Source organism: Rhinatrema bivittatum, chromosome 5 (genome assembly GCF_901001135.1).
Source record: "Rhinatrema bivittatum chromosome 5, aRhiBiv1.1, whole genome shotgun sequence".
NCBI lineage: Eukaryota > Metazoa > Chordata > Amphibia > Gymnophiona > Rhinatrematidae > Rhinatrema > Rhinatrema bivittatum.
Window position 1 is genome coordinate 257119269 of NC_042619.1, and position 14382 is coordinate 257133650.

The following is a 14382-nucleotide window of genomic DNA, read 5'->3' on the forward strand; positions in this document are numbered from 1 at the left end:
CACAACCCCACAACCCCACAGCACATACACACCATCCCCACAATGGTGGGGAGGGGGATGGATAAGAAGAAAATATGGAAAATGCAAGGGAAAACAATGTACACCCCAACCCTCACCATTCACACACCCCCCCCCCCACACACACACACAGCAATCCCACAACACATGCTACCTACACCACCACTCCCACCGCATACATACACTCCATCCACTGCCACATATATATTCATGCCCCTTTCACCCTCACACACACCCCCCGCAAGCCTTCTGATCTACACCCGTCCCCATGCCTTCCCACTAAATGCCTCCCCCTCTTACACACACACACAGACACCGACCCCCCTCCCCCCTTCCTCCATCCTGTCATAACAATTATCACCTTCTCTCTTTTGGGAGTTCCCTTAGCATTCATGCACATTTGGTCAAAGAGAATATAAAAGATGGGCGGGGTTTAGAATTCTCTACCTCTCTCCCCACCCTTCCTATCATTAAGGTCACTTGCTCCACCCAACTATTGCTTGCATTTTACACTTCGGCATGAACATGGAGCAGAGAGCCCACTGGCAGGAGTGGCCAGCGAAGCGACTGGGGTCACAGTTCCTAGTAAAAAGAAAAAAAATTAGGTTACAAAACTAAGCAGCTGTGAAGGAGAAACATACGGCTGACAAAATAAGTGGCAAATAGGAAAACCTAGTGAGAAGGTAAGCAGTGAAAAGTGCTTAGTGAGTGGGTCAGCCAGGTCTGTGGGGAGAGGAGCCTGCTGTGCAAAGGGCTTTAGATAACAGGAGCCACAGGCCGCTGCAGTAAGGTTGTTGTGCAAGTCCTGGGTGTCAGTGATGTTATGGTACTGCAGGGTGCTCCAGAGGTTCTTTTTGACAGGGTTTTGTACTACATCACAATGTGCCTAATAGTGGAGGGGGTTTGCTTTGCTGTTAATGAGATCTAGAACCTAATTAATATAATAAAAAAAAAATCACATAATTCAATAGAAGCAAAAAAGGCATGCCATCATCTTGACTTAAAGGCGCACACTCTCTTTTCAACTGCTACTGCTTAACAATGTATAGATTACTAATTAGGTGGGTAGAGGTTAAGGGCCACATTTTTGGTAATAGGGCCACAGGTTACTTATAAATAATAATAGGTTTTAAATACCCCCTCACCCACCCAAAACATTTCACTGAGGTCTCAGCTCACGATGTAGTAGTGGAGGTCTTGCCAAACCTATCCTGGGGACCCCTCAGCCAGTCGGGTTTTCAGGATATCCACAATGAACATGCACGAGATACATTTGCTTATGCTAAGTCTCTATGATATACAAATGTATCTCGTGCATGTTCATTGTGGATATCCTGAAAACCCGACTGGCTGTGGGGTCCCCAGGTCAGGCTTGGGAAGCCCCTTAGTAGAGCGTTGTGTACGGGATGATAGTGCATTTTATACTTGGCCGTAGGTGCCAAATTGCCGGGCTACAGCCCTGCTTGGTAGCCTTGTTTTCAATGTGTTCAGAGAGGACAGGGCTGACAGCTGAATTACCCTTTTGCCTCTCTGATACCCTCAGAAGCGAGTCCATCCTGAGCGCAGCCAAGGCAGGGCAGTCAGTGTGTTGGGATTCTGCTCCATAGATAAAGGATCAATGCAGTTTTCAGTGCTGTCAAACCTGGAATTTTTTTTTTTTTTTTATGAATACTAAATTTTACCAGGAATATTTCTTTTAAAAATCCTAGGATCCATAACACAATTACAGCACTAATTCTACATACCCACATTATATTAATGGTGTACAAAGCACAGCAAATAAAGATACCATCTGCTCCCTGGTGGTTAGATCTCATTGTACTAGAATATGTGATATAATAATATAACCTTGATTATTATGACTTAGGAGGGAGAATTGTAACTATGGTAACATAAGTCTAACCCCCAGCAGCATTTAGTGTGTGATTACTTGCTTTATATACAAAAATCCCTCTCTGAGTCCCTCAATTAAAGAAACAAAAAAAAAAAGGGGGGGGCAAATTGTTGACCTTATTGTATCATTAAATCTGTGTTGATGGATGTGGAGGTACTCGTTTTTCAATCAAAATGAAACCAAATTACGGGAACATTGTTACAGTACTGCAGGCATGCTGCCTGTACAGCAATGCTAATCATCCCATTGCACGGCTTTGAGTAATGCCCTACCAGCATTTAGAGAGCGATTTTACCACAGCTCGCATCGGGTTAATGTCTGCATGGAGAAAGGCACAGGCAGATGTTAGCCTGAATTTTCAAAGCAGACTTAACGTGCGTAACTCTGCTCTGAAAATCAGTGCGTGTGGAGCCCTGGCCGACTAGATGTGTGTGTGTGTGTGTGTGTGTGCAAAATTAAGCGCATGCTCTCGACTATATGTCTGTGGATGGTTGCCCTATGCCCCCCCCCCCCCCCCCCCCCCCCCCGAACTCCACTCCAGAACATCGCTTTCCAGCGCACGTAAAAGTATCGCTTTTGCATGTGCCTCTATACACACACAACTCCCTGGGCAGTTTTCAAAAGCCCATTTGTGTGCATAAAACCAGGTATAATACATGGAATTCCTTTTGAAAAATCCAGCCCTAGAAGTTCCATCTCCATCTTTAGAGTATGCTGAATGTATAGATTCCAAAACTCTGGCCAGGCCTAGGGTTACCACGGTATAGTAGCTGTAGTATGCTATATTTAATCCATAGTTTGCTATGCTACTGTATCACAATACTAAACACCAAATCTATCTGGAGGAGAGGAAGTAATAGGTATGGCGCAGTGGCAGCACCTAGTGAGCGGCCTTAGGGTCTATGGCCTGGATTTATCGAAATGCGGTAAATCTAGGCCATAGACCCTAAAATGGGAAAAGGGGCGTGTTTTATGGTAATAGGGAGTTTATCACAATTTGCGCTAATACCTATGTGAAGAACTAAGTTATCTGGGTAACATCAAGCCAGGTTGAGAGAACACTGCACAAATCTCATCTTTGGGTGAGTTTCCTCACTCCGAGGGTCATCAAATGTTCAAAAGAGAGCACTGTTCTTTTTGTAAGTCTCATATTGAATGGCAAAGTGTCCCCTAATCCCTACACTAACACCTAATCCTCACCTCGAGTTACTAGGTGGGCCTCCCATACAGGCCGATACAGTACAGTGCGCTTAGCCTGCTATTGGACGCGCATTTTCCCTTACCCCTTATTCAGTAAGGGGAAGAAAACGCACGTCCAACCCGCGGCACCTAATAGCGCCATCAACATGCAAATGCATGTTGATGGCGCTATTAGGTATGCGCGCGGGATACAGAAAGTAAAATGTGCAGCCAAGCTGCACATTTTACTTTCAGAAATTAGCACCTACCCAAAGGTCGGCTCTAATTTCTTCCGCCACCGGGAAAGTGCACAGAAAAGCAGTAAAAACTGCTTTTCTGTGCACCCTCCGACTTAATATCATGGCGATATTAAGTCAGAGGTCCCGAAGAGTAAAAAAAGTAAAAAAAAAAAAGGTCATTATGGCTTGCTCTCTCTCTCTCTCCCCCCCCCCCCCCCCAATGCATGCCTTAAAGAAAAGGGGAAAACATTTTGCATGAAGGCTCATGGCACCAAATCCCAGCCCTGGTTCTGATTATGCTGTAAACTTAAAGGAGCAGGAGGAAAGTGCCAGGTCAAAAGACTAAAACTAAATGCTAAATCTGTAGCATTGTCACGTTCTAACCCTGGTAACAGGGCCAAATTTAAGATCATGGTGCCCATAGGCAGAGGACCAGAGCCTGGAGATTATGTCCTGGAAGTCGGACAGAGGCAGGTGTCCCACTTCTTGGGCCCCTTCAGAATTTGGCCACCAAGGCAAGTTCCTGGCCCAGCCCTGGTGTGTACACAAAGCACAAAATTCGAATTTACAGTGTGCAGTTCCACACAGAGCATCTTTCTCTTCCTGACTAATCAGATGAACAGGATTTCTTTCACACCCAATCAACCGGTTCCCCACTGTGGCCAGAAGTGAAGGAAACAGAAATACCATTCTTCAGGTCCCATGCTGTTTCTCTTGTAGATGCGGATGTGCTCATGATGAGGAATTCTTGCCTTTGCTAGTTTCTTTATAGTCCTTGCACATAGATGGATGCAATTCCATACCTGAAGATTTCTCCCTTTCCGATTATTGTTGCAAATATCAGTAGAGACCTGTTGATTCATCACTTGGCTGGGCATCTCTTGCAGGAAGGGGGGCGGGGGAGATAGAGAATGTTTGTATAGGCAGTGAGGGAGAGACGTATGGGAGAACCATCTCGTCCTTGAGTTAGGCCGGGATTTTCTAACGACGCACAGCTCTATGAATTACGCGGTGCAGTGGGGAGCGATGCGGGGGGTGGGCCTGCGACAGCCGGCAGCGATCGCACCTCCGCGGTGCGATCGCTGCTGGCTTTCGCACCCAAGAACGCCATTGTAAAAGGTGGTGCTATTGGACGCAAAATTGGAAGCGAAAAGGCTCCTTACCTTTTCGTCGTCCGCGCTGTCTTCGTAGCGTCCGCCTCAGTGCCGCCCTGACTCCTCCCCTTCCGGTGGCTACTCCTCCCCGACTCCCTGCCCGATCTAGCTTTCGCGTGCGCTAGCTTTAGAAAATAACCCCTTTAGTCATGTAAGCTTCATGCACTGGAGGTAGTGTCTGTTTGCAGCTGGTTGTTAGATCTCCATGGCCCTTGAAATAGCAACGTTGTTGCTGGGCATAATTTATTTTCTTCTGTGGGAAAGTAACAGCCTTCATGATGCCATCCAGAAGTGTTTCTGCATGCTGGCACAAAGCTGAAAAGAGGCTGAGAAGCCTTAACCTCACTACTAATGCTAAGCTGATATTTATGTCCATCCCTGCCCTATACTAAGCCTACAAACAGTATAGGATACCAAATCCATAACAGCATCACAGTTGTAGTAAAGCAATAGTGTTCCAGAATTTAGTGCATGCAGTATCTACTTTTGTTATTATATTATTCTTTTAATGCCAAAGTAGACCAATACCATGCTATTGTGATCCAAATCCAGAACATGAATACATGAATGCGGTATCCATCCATGCTGTTAGCAGTAGGTGTGTCATGAATGTGATATCTCAGATCGAATGTCGGTATATTAAAAAAAAAAGTAAATAAATAATTAAACAAAATAGGCTGGTGATAGTGCAAAGGCTATCAACCACCACCAAATGAAGCAGTTCTTGTGGCGGGTTTTTCCTATCCTCTTGCTGCCTATTTTTAGTCATCAAAGGTCAGGTTATCGTGGCACCATGACTGTGCCTGTGCCCTTTCCATGGCAGAAAACTGCTGAGCTTTGCCAGCGCCTTCTTTAGCCCACGCAGTTTTCCCTTGTGCACCCTCCCCCCCCCCTTGTATTATCTAGGGCTGACCCTACTTAGCTTCTGTGATCTAACTCGTTAAATTTTAGTAAGGGATGACCTTCATCTTTATTATGCATCATTAAAATATATATTTCGCAAATGTGTTATACTGACTTTACCTTTTCATACACTGTTTAATCCATCCTCCAAATTTCTTCCGGGATAGATGACTTAGTAGAAAAAGCTGCATTGCTATTGCTTGCCCCACAGCTTGCACTCAGTGGAGATTTGCTATTTTGAACTGTAGGCGTGCATCAGTTCCTGGGGTACTACCTGAAAACAGTCCATCTTTCTCTCCCCATGCCCCCCCCAGTGATAGTTACTATTGAGGAAACAGTGTCCTCTGCACTAGCCATGTTTCCAGGGATGACCTTCCATACAATAAGGAGTCATGATATGCAGCTCAAAGTGAGTTGACTCCGGAGCAATATCAGGAAATATTTATTTACAAAAGGGGTGGTGGATGCATGGAACAGCCTCCCAGTGGAGGTGGTAGAAGCCAAGAGCGGTTGTCTTTATTATGGAATCTGCTTTGAGCTGTGTTTGAAGAAAAAAAAAAGTGGAATATCAAATAGAAAACAATAAATAAAAATAATAAATAACACAATTCAGAAAAGCCTGGGATAAGCATAGAAGATCCCTTGATGCAGGGCTGTGAGAATGAAGCTTGAAGGTGGGCGGGATCTCCGGTATTACCTCGGGAATAAACAGACCAGATGGTCCTGCAGTTCCTGTCATCCATCATTTTTCTCTCTTTCTATGAATGGATTTGCATCCGGGTCACAGTCTTCATACTAGTTCTGCTCCAAGCAAGTTCACCATTTCCTATAGGCATCCCAATGTCTGTATTTTCAAAGTCTCTCTCCAAATGAAACTCCTTGTCAGTATGGAAAAGAATTTGGAGTTGCATTATTGATTTATGCCTGGGGTGAGAAGGTTAATTAAATGTGAATTTTAAGCCAACATGATTAGAAGACTGAGGTAACCTGAACTCATGAATATTTCCAAGGTTGTTAAAACCATTTAAGTGAACAATAGCAAGAAAATGCTTTTTACTGGGAACTGATTTAATGCAATGTGGAGGACCTACAGAAATAATAATAGGGAAAAAAAAACCCTGACTTTATGCAGTCACTATGGTTCAGCTGGGATTTATTCTGCATTTATATTGGCACTAAATGTTGAATTGAATAAATATCATCAAATTGTCCTTGAGCTATAGTCCTGCTTCTCTCTCCAAGTCTGAGTTAGTCCAGATTTACAGGGACCAAGAGCTTAGAAAAGATATTCACAAACAGTGTATGTTTTTCAGCAGAGTAGACGCAAATAATTATGGCTGGGGAAAACTTGCTGATCCTAAGAGCTTTCACAGCGAAGCCAAGTGCTTGCTGCCATAGAAACTGCCTTAAAGTTGTGCCAGATGCAGGTCAGGTGATTACCATCACCGGAGGATTTTCTTTGTCTGCACATCTGGCCCTTCGTGTCTTGGAATACTCTTTGTCTCCCCTCATACTTTTTGTTTTCTTTCATCTATTGGTACAGATCGCTCTTCAAAGGCCTCTTCGAGCCTAGGTCTGCTTTTGATCCCCCTTCCCATCTGGCTTTTCATTGGTAGACTGACACTTGTCATTCATTGGAGACACTGATTCTGAAGCCGGTAAGCCAAGTGTTTAAGTGAGGGGGGAAAAACCTAGGCACTGTCCTAGGAGAGAGATCCTAGGCAGACCTAAGCAATAAAAAAAAAAAAATCTTCCTTCTGGTGCCTCCTGGTGTTCATGAATAAATTTACAAAACGCTGAAAAAAACTGAAGATAGAATCTAAAGTTAGGCTTTCTAAGATAAAGGGACTTAATTTCTGGGCGAAAGGTCGGGAAATTAATTCTGCCATTTCTTTTCAGTCTTAAGAGGCAAAGTAGCAGGAGTGGTTTTTTTCTTTTCTGTCCCTGCCCTTCCCTCCAGGCAATTCTCAGGGAAGAGAGGACGAAGAGGTGAGCCAGGAACAGTCAGAGCAGACAACAGAGTATCAGAGTGCAGGTGGCAAAGAGTTCAACGGCAAAGGTCCTACAGTTCAGGAACACTGTTTTGATATAGGGGAGTATTTCAAGGAGTCATTAGCTGGACGGGAAAGGAGTAGTAGAAGAGCAGTGGGCAAAACTAAAAGGGCATATTATGGCCTATTGGCAAAATTCACAGCAGCACATACAAATACAATACAAGTAGAGCCATAAGAACATAAGAAATTGCCTTACTGGGTCAGACCAAGGGTCCAACAAGCCAAGCATCCTGTTTCCAACAGTGGCAAATCCAGGCTACAAGTATCTGGCAAGTACCCAAACATTGTTATTTTATTGTAAATCATTTAGATCTTTTTGTGTTAAGCAATTAATAAATCTTCATAAATGAAATGAAATCATGCCAATAATAGTAGTGGCTATTACTTGATTAATAGCAGTTAATGGACTTCTCCTTCAGGAACTTATCCAAACCTTTTTTAAACTCAGCTACACTAACTGCACTAACCACATCCTCTGGCAACAAATTCCAGAGCTTAATTGTGCATTGAGTGAAAACATTTTCTCCGATTAGTTTTAAATGTGCTACTTGCTAACTTCATGGAGTACCACCTAGATCTTCTATTATCTGAAAGAGTAAATAACCGATTCATATTTACCAATTCTAAACCTCTCATGATTTTAAAAGACTTCTATCACATCATAAGAACATAAGAAATTGCCATGCTGGGTCAGACCAAGGGTCCATCAAGCACAGCATCCTGTTTCCAACAGAGGCCAAAACCAGGCCATAAGAACCTGGCAATTACCCAAACACTAAGAAGAACACATGCTACTGATGCAATTAATAGCAGTGGCTATTCCCTATGTAAAATTGATTAATAGCCATTAATGGACTTCTCCTCCAAGAACTTATCCAAACCTTTTTTGAACCCAGCTACACTAACTGCACTAATCACATCCTCTGGCAACAAATTCCAGAGCTTTATTGTGCTTTGAGTGAAAAAGAATGCCCCTAGTCCTTCTATTATTCGAAAGTGTAAATAACCGAGTCACATCTACTCGTTCAAGACCTTTCATGATCTGAAAGACCTCTATCATATCGCCCCTCAGCCGTCTCTTCTCCAAGCTGAACAGCCCTATCCTCTTCAGCCTTTCCTCATAGGGGAGCTGTTCCATCCCCTTTATCATTTTGGTTGCCCTTCTCTGTACCTTCTCCATCGCAACTATATCTTTTTTGAGATGCGGTGACCAGAATTGTACACAGTATTCAAGGTGCGGTCTCGCCATGGAGCGATACAGAGCCATTATGACATTTTCTGTTCTATTAACCATTCCCTTCCTAATAATTCTTAACATTCTATTTGCTTTTTTGACTGCTGCAGCACACTGAGCTGACGATTTTAAAGTATTATCCACTATGATGCCTAGATCTTTTTCCTGGGTGGTAGCTCCTAATATGTAACCTAACATCGTGTAACTACAGCAAGGGTTATTTTTCCCTATATGCAACACCTTGCACTTGTCCACATTAAATTTCATCTACCATTTGGATGCCCAATCTTCCAGTCTTGCAAGGTCCTCCTGTAATGTATCACAGTCTGCTTGTGATTTAACTACTCTGAATAATTTTGTATCATCCGCAAATTTGATAACCTCACTCGTCGTATTCCTTTCCAGATCATTTATATATATATTGAAAAGCACCGGTCCAAGTACAGATCCCTGTGGCACTCCACTGTTTACCCTTTTCCACTGAGAAAATTGCCCATTTAATCCTACTCTCTGTTTCCTGTCTTTTAACCAGTTTGTAATCCACGAAAGGACATCGCCTCCTATCCCATGACTTTTTAGTTTTCGTAGAAGCCTCTCATGAGGGACTTTGTCAAACGCCTTCTGAAAATCCAAATACACTACATCTACCGGTTCACCTTTATCTACATGTTTATTAACCCCTTCAAAAAAATGAAGCAGATTTGTGAGGAAAGACTTCCCTTGGATAAATCCATGTTGACTGTGTTCCATTATAAACCATGTCTTTCTATATGCTCTATGATTTTGATCTTTAGAATAGTTTCCACTAATTTTCCTGGCACTGAAGTCAGGCTCACTGGTATATAGTTTCCCGGATCGCCCCTGGAGCCCTTTTTAAATATTGGGGTTTCATTGGCCATCCTCCAGTCTTCAGGAACAATGGAAGATTTTAATGATAGATTACAAGTTTTAACTAAAAGATCTGAAATTTAATTTTTGAGTTCCTTCGGAATCCTGGGTTGCGTACCATCCAATCCAGGTGATTTGCTACTTTTTAGTCTGGCCTACTACATGTTCCAGGTTCACAGTGACTTATATTATACCCCAACACATTGAAAAAAAGAGAGCATCATGTAGTTCTATCGAATTAGATTTAGATTAATAGTACAATCAACTTACACTCATAGAACCTAATATTTATTTTTGCAGAGATGTAGCATCTTCCAGAAGTCTTCAGTTGTTCAATGAAGGAGTTCCAAATTTGACAGAAAGCATTATAGCTTAGCGAGCTGTGAAAACACTGCATGATATTCCATTGTCACCATATCTATCATGCGATGTTTCCAATTGGTGAAAGGGGAGGGGTGTATCTTTTATTTTGAAAAATGGTGTTGACCAAGCTGAGTACTAGGGGGCACCCCAGATGCCATCACGGGACTGCTTCCAATTCTTCCAGTCAGAGCTAGGCCCCTACTCATGGCTTAGGTCTGATCCCCAGACCTTGCCCCAGTCACATGACAGGGGCAAGATCAGGTTGGCTAACTTGAATATCATTTTGAGTGTATCTTTTACATGCGTGTGAATGTAGCAGGGTAGATTTACATGTATTTTAGAACCTGTGCATATATGATATGTGCAGATTATAAAATACTGGGTTAGATAAGCATATGGTGTGCGCAAACAGTTATTCTTAAATATATATATTTTTTGAGCCAACACATTTGGAGACTTTCCTAGTTAATAAATCTGTTTGATCTCCTTTAGTTCAAACTGGGTGGGATCTCAGTATGGGGATAGGGTAGATATTGTTATTATTTGAAATGCTCTATTATTTCTTTGTTCTCCTCCTTATTGTGGACTTGATATGAATTTTTGGTTTTTTTTTTCTAATTTTGGTGTCATCAAATGTCATATATCAGTTAAATAATTAAAACATAATAAAGACTAAAATGAAAAAAAAATAAAGTGAACCTCCTTGGCTGCAAAAACCCACATGAGAAGTAAGTATAGAGGGTGAAATTATTCCAAGCATGAAAGAAGAGCAGGATCTGGGGGTGTTCATATGTCATGATCTTAAAGTAGCAGAACAGGTGGATAAGTTGATGGCAAAAGCCAGAAAGATTCTTGGCTGCATAGGGAGTGGAATGGGCAGCAGAATAAGAGTTGACAATGCCTCTATATACTGTAAGTCCCTGGTGAGACCTCATTGGGAATGCTGTATACAGTTCTGGAGACTGCACCTTCAAAAGGATATAAACCAGTTAAAGTTAATCCAGCGGGAGGCTACTAAAATGGTCAGTGGTCTTCATTCTAAAGCATATGGAGACAGACTTAAAAATCTAACCATTGTCGTGGGTCACCTCTGACGTCACTCACAGGAGGGTATTCCAGCGCCGCACTGTCCCCAGTCTTTCCCTTTTACAGGGATCTCCGCTGCTGGGCTCATCTGCCCTTCTCTTCTCCAGACCCTGCTGTGGGCCTCCAGGCCTCTGCAGAGCCTGCCCTTGTGCTAGGGAACTGCCTGGCAGCCAGTCCCAGCCAAGCTCCCAATGAATAAACACAAAAACAGTTCGTGATCAAAATGTATCAATCTTTTACTTTTCTACAGCTCCCACTGCCAACCGCAGAAGGGCCACAAAACTCCCCCTTGCACAGGGACACACACCGTCTGGCTTCTCCAGCCAACAAACCGCCCTGCCTGGGAGTTGCACAACCCGCCCCAACTCCCCTCGGTTGTGCAGCAGGTTGCGGCCTTCCCACTCCAATAAACAGAAAAGCACAGTGTAGCCAAACTAAAGTAAAAACATTCCCCAAACCACATTAAATTCCCCCTCCTTCAGCAGTATCACTCACCCCGTTTCCATGCTGGAGTCCGAGAGTTCCTCCACTGAGGAATCAATGTCCATCTCCTCCTCATTCCCTGAGGAGCTCTGCTTTTCAGGCCACACGAACCACTCTGGCACACCTTCCTCCTCTACCACCCCTGGTTCGGGTGTGTCCGATTCACCGGAGCTCAGCTTAGCTGCCTGATCAGCGTCTCCTATTGCCCATTGGCTCAGCTGTGCCTCTGTGAACCTGGGAGTTGTGGTTCTTCGGCGGCCCTCAGGCGCTCCCTGCTGCCTAACTCGGGTCTTGGTTCTCCCAGCCTTAATCCAGCCCAGGTTCTCCTGCCCCCGAGCTGGTTGTACTTCATCACAACATATGTACCTTAGAGGAAAGGCAGAACAGGAGAGATACTATAGAGACATCTAAATACCTCCAAGCTTTCTCTGCAAAGAAGGCAGGACTCTTTCAAAGGAAAGGAGGCTTTGGAACAAGTGGTCATGGGATAAAGATGAAAGGGAATGGACTCAAAAGTAATCTAAAGAAATATTTCTTTAGAAGAGAGTTTAGTGGTACCATGGAACAACCTGCTTGTAGAGATAGAGACAAGGATAAGTATCTAAATTCAATAAAGCATGGGATAAACACAGGATCTCCTGAAGGTGTGGTAGGGATCATGAAGCTGAGTAGTTGGTGTGGATGGGCAGACTGCATAGGCCATAAAGGTCTTTTTCTGCTGTCATGTTTCTCCACCCCTGTTGTTTCTCCCCACCCTCCTGCAAGGAACAGGAAGGGAAGAGGTGATCCTGAAGCAGACACTCTAAAGTACAGGGACTGAATTAGCACAAGTTTGAAAATTGTCAGGATTGGTGCCCATTGTCAAACTTTTAATCCTAGCCTTGAGACTGGTACTACTGCTCACAAATTTCAGCTTTGTGCTCATTAAACCCCATTTTTCTGTCTGTTATCCAGGGCTTGATTTCTGGTGAAATGTCCCAGAACAGTGTTCTACCGCCTTTTCCCCAGAACCCATGGAAAAGACAGCAGAGCTGGTGGCGGCACAACCCCTAGAAGAAGCATAGCAGAGTGACTTGGAGCTGCTTTCCGTCCCATGGCCTTGATTTTTGCATGACTTCCCAGCTGTGACAGAAAATGGCTGTGTGCGAATACACATAGGGTGAATGCCTGTCTGTCCCACCGTCTCTGTCATTGATGGGTCTCTCAGTTTCCTGGCCCCACTGCACTAATGGGTAAAGAACAGCTTGAGTGATGAGCAGTGGTGAGAGCTGAGGATGGAGGATCACTGGGATAAGGAGGACGTTACAGTACCTTAATGTAATCCACTTGGAAGTGCCTGATAGGCAGAATATAAATCATATAAATAAAGTAAGAGTGTGTTCACATCCAACCCCAGCCCTGGCCCCTCACACAGGTCACACACTTCCCTGGCCTCAATCCCTTCCCTGCTCTACTTCCTTTTTGCCTACAAATTAAGCCTTGATGAGAAGAATCTTAAATACACCAAAACATTACTCATGAGCAGATCAAGATGCCAGATTCTCTTCTTTGGAGGAAATACATTTCACAGTTGCGCTCAACACCTCACCCAAAATATCAGCCAAGCACATTCTTTTCTAAACTTTCATTTACTTGGATACAGTTCAGTGGGAAATGAAACAATCCTATTTGCCCCATTTAAATCTCCCTTTCCAAAGTTTTTCAAGTGTTATTTATTTCCATTAATAAAATCATCCCTCCAACCAGGGCAACGGATGAATACACAACATTCAACCAAAATACAATCCAAAAAACAAACAGCATCAGGGCATTAAAAAAAAAAAAGAATACACAAAAATGTAATAACAAAACAAAGATAAAACAGCTTGCAGATATCGTTTTCAGAAATGTCCCTAAATTCACACAATTTCATTTGCAAGATTCATGTTTGTCATCATTTGGAAAATAGGAGTAAAGTTCTGACAGCTGGCATGCTGAAGCGAGAAAAGCATTGGCAACGCAAAATTGTGTGTGTGTGTGTGTACACATTCTTCTGAAGAAAGGCCCATGTATGTCATACATACCCCGGAGTCATCAATTCTGCACATTTAGAAAGCAGATTTCCTCTTTGACCAAACTCTGACCTTGTCTCTTCCTTTGTAAGAATGTTTCTGAATAGTATACAATATACAGCCCTGGGGTCTTATGCAGTATATGCTGCAGGGATCCACAGGTGTCCTACAGCTATGCCATGGCAATCTGTCTTAGTTCCGCTGATGTCATGAAGTCACTTGCGAGGCTGCCTTAACATGGGATTCTGGAGGTTGCCTAGACTCAAACTAATGTCTGCGAATATTGACTTCTGTCCTTGTCTAGTCTACCTCTGCTCAGGAAGACAAGCCCTGGAGACACAGAAACTCTTCCTGCAAACCTGAAACACTTTTTTTTCAGTACATTAGCTCAACTAATGGCCTCAGAAGTCATGTTTTATCCAAAGCAATGAATTTTCTCTTCAGGAATTGTATGTGCAATATCTTTCAAAACACTGTATCACTAAAAACTGCAAAAGAATGGGTCTTGAAACTCATTGCCCTCGGCAGAATGCCTGTGACCTGACAGAAAACAAAGATTGACACAGAAGCAATTTCAAACTCATAATACATGCAGTTCTGCCCCCGCCCCGGTGACTGTGGATTCTTTCCTCACTGTCCTAAAGTCATTTTTTTTTTCCCTGTGTATAATTTTTGTTATGGAAAGATTAAGGCCATAAGGAAACAGCTGACATGAAGCAGGAGAGAAGAATGCTACCAGAAAATTAACAATAAGGACATGAAAATATTTAAGCAGATTTAGAGGTGGAATTTAAACAAACAACAAAAAAACCAACCTTACTTGGCACATTTTGAAA

At 43.2% G+C, this 14382-nt stretch overlaps 1 long non-coding RNA gene across 1 annotated transcript; it reads left to right on the top strand.

Annotated features, from left to right (window-relative positions):
- The first annotated feature begins 568 nt into the window (after nt 1-568).
- LOC115091592 lies at nt 569-14036 on the top strand. The gene is made up of 3 exons (XR_003856778.1): nt 569-701; nt 6931-7045; nt 12450-14036. It is a non-coding gene; the product is annotated as an uncharacterized LOC115091592 (long non-coding RNA).
- Nucleotides 14037-14382: the final 346 nt, after the last annotated feature.